The 3,234-nt window shown below is 32.2% G+C and overlaps 1 protein-coding gene across 2 annotated transcripts in view; it reads right to left on the bottom strand.

Moving 5' to 3' along the window:
• The window catches only part of LOC144978702 (phospholipid scramblase 2-like), a 24,725-nt gene extending 21,697 nt beyond the window's left edge, over positions 1–3,028 (bottom strand). The window contains exon 1 of one of the 2 annotated variants that reach the window (XM_078925119.1): positions 2,901–3,028. The gene's annotated coding sequence lies outside the window, so the exon portion shown is untranslated. Of the gene's footprint in view, positions 1–2,535 lie in introns of both variants that reach the window. The other variant, XM_078925118.1, reaches the window with a different exon arrangement.
• Positions 3,029–3,234: the final 206 nt, after the last annotated feature.

Raw genomic sequence — 3,234 nt, 5'->3', positions numbered from 1 at the left:
ATAATTTAAATATAATTTTATTATATTATATAATATTATAATAATTTATTATTATTATTATTATTATTATAGTAAAATAATAATATAATATAATAATAATAATAATAAAATAATAATATATATACATTATTATTAATAATAATAATATAATAATAATAATAAATAATAAATAATAATAATAATAATAATAATAATAATAATAATAATAATAATAATAATAAAGCCCCCGTCTCAAAACACACACACAACAACAACTCAACTACTACTAGACATTTCTAAAAAGATCAACCCCCCCCCCCCCCCCCCAAGAAATCAAACGGAATTTTTAAACAATCAAACACTTCGTTATGTATGTATGTCATGTCAAGGACGTCTTATCCCATTGCGACAGACATACAAACATGTGTAGCATGTAGTTACAACACAACAGGGAAAAACCAAATACCTACACACAATGACTTGATACGCTATACTGATTTACCGATTTCAAGAATTGGGAAATCGCGTTTTCCACGATTGCCTAATAATAATCACGAGGATAACAATAATCAAGTTAATTATAGATCTTTATTAATCACATCAAAGTTAACATTAAAAAATATGGTCACATGCGATATTTTTATTTTTATTTAGTTATCAAATATTATACTTTACCCGAATGTTTTTTTTAAAGTAGTCCTTAAAGTCATAAGGCCCTCATGGAGCCGGAGTTCATCCCCATTTCTATAGCGCGAAACGGACAATAGCAATTACTTGCCATCCCTTGGACAGGACGCTAGTCAATTGCAAAGTACTTTCCACCAGATCTAACAAACTCACCTACCATATCACGGTTCCCCCGAAGAAAAAACATCTCCAAATGCGACTTACCGCATCGATCCGGGATAAACTATAGATAATATGCGTTTAGCTAAGAAGCTCACAGCATTGCCATCCATAAGTGTAACAGACCAACACACAAAACTATGTGTAACCTTGGTTAATACAATTTAGTGAGAATTACTCATAAACGAGGATGGCAAAAAGCAATAACAAACCCCGAGTGACGTCAATTTTCATACTATCTATATATGAAAACAAAAGAGTTTACAGGCAAAATTATCAACAACAAAAAAAAAAACAAACAAAAAAAAAAAACGATAACAAAAAACCCCCCCCCCCCACAAAAAAAAACAAAAACAAAAACAAAACAAAACAAAACAAAAAACACACACACAACAAGAGCGTTAACTTTAACTCAATTTTACAAGTTGAGCTTGACATTCAATTTTACAGTACAGTACATAATATTATTGCATTCTACTATGACAGTAAGTAGGGTGCGATGCTACAACCGGTAGCCTTTGTCAGTACAATAACTTATTTTCACGTCATCCTTAGATAGGTTAGTTTTCAGTACCCCCCCCCCCCCCCCACACACACACACACCCTCCCCCAACCTTCTCCCCGCACCTCGTAAACCCAACAAACAAAAATGGATATAACAGCTTCAAAAAAGAACAAATACCAAACACGAACCGTTTCGGGCTCAAAACCCTTCTTCAGCCAACAACAATATATATATATATATATATATATATATATATATATATATATAATAATAATAATAATAATAATAGATCTTTATTGTCCATAGATATGGCAATTTGTCATTTAGTTACACTTGTTATAATGTTAAACGATAACTAAGATTGAACAGATATTTCACTCCTACTTATTTTCTCTCTCTCTCTCTCTCTCTCTCTCTCTCTCTCTCTCTCTCTCTCTCTCTCTCTCTCTCTTTCTTTCTTTCACACGTGCGATATACACAACATAAACATATTCATACACATACGCAGAGAGAGAGAGAGAGAGAGAGAGAGAGAGAGAGAGAGAGGAGAATGAAGAGAGAATGAAGAGAGGAGAAATAGAGAATAGAAGATATACATGTATGTATGTATGTATATATATATGTATATATATGTATATATATAATATATATATATATATATATATATTACATATATATATATGTATATATATGTATATATATAATATATATATATAGAATTGACACAGAGAGAGAAGAGAGAAAGAGAGAGGGAGAGGGAGAGAGAGAGAGAGAGAGAGAGTTAAAATATAGATCTGTATACGTGCAGAAGGCGAGTTATAGTTACCGAGACAATCAACATTAACCCAATGGTTTATTATATAATAATATGATCATCATCACCATCAACATCGTAGGACTTCTTACGAACAACCTTGCCAAAGCGGCTCTCCAATAATAATAATAATAATAATAATAATAATAATAATAATAATAATAATAATAATAATAATAATAATAATAAATATAATATAATAATAATAATAATAATAATAATAATAATAATAATAATAACAATAATAATAATAATAATAATAATAATAATAATAATAATAATAATAATAATAATAATATAATAATAATAATAGACTGTAATAGTGAAAGTGACTATGATAACAACAATAACAACAGCAAATAAATTAAATCCGAGGTGTGGGTCAACTCACCGATTCTGGTACAACAATAATAGCTATGCTATCTAGAAACGATAATCTTCTAACGCAAACAACCGAGTGTTCAAATTCAAAATCAACAGCACAACATGAGGAATCAATGAAATACAGACACGGTCGGTAGAGAATAGTATTATGATGATTGAATTGGGAATGACACAGCACGTTCTGCCTCAGACACACATGGATGGTCAATCTTGTTTCTCACATAAACCACGAAGATACCTCCCACTTGAGCACCGGCCAGAATCGTTCTATCTCACCGAGGAGTAAGGCAAGAGCAAATATTACAGCCCGACACGGAGTTAACGCAGATTGATAAACATAATAAATTTATCGTGTCGACGAGACGAACTGACCTGAATTTCCAGTTTCCAGAGCCAGATTGTTATTATCGGGTTAGAGGCCTTTACAACGTTTGGCAAATGGGGTGTGTCTACTGTGTGCTCAGTAGGCTACTTAGGTGTGTTGTTCAGCAACAGCGTTTAGGTAAGTTCAAGGCCGCTGTCATCAATGGAATACCTCAACTCTGTACTGACCATAGAGAATACAGGACTAGAGAGGACAACAGGTAGGAAAACGTCATCAAAAGTGGCTAGTGAGAGGTCGAGCGCCGCCATTTTCTTGGATATGAAACCAGGGACGCTGTGCGATTTAATCTATATATGAATGTCTTTAACTGAGCTCGATTAA

The sequence above is a fragment of the Berghia stephanieae genome, chromosome 8 (genome assembly GCF_034508935.2).
Source record: "Berghia stephanieae isolate SIO BIC M18660-M18661 chromosome 8, UCSD_Bste_1.3, whole genome shotgun sequence".
In the NCBI taxonomy this organism is placed as follows: Eukaryota; Metazoa; Mollusca; class Gastropoda; order Nudibranchia; family Aeolidiidae; genus Berghia; species Berghia stephanieae.
The sequence above is the reverse complement of the archived record's forward strand: the minus strand, read 5'-3'. Positions and strand labels throughout refer to the sequence as shown.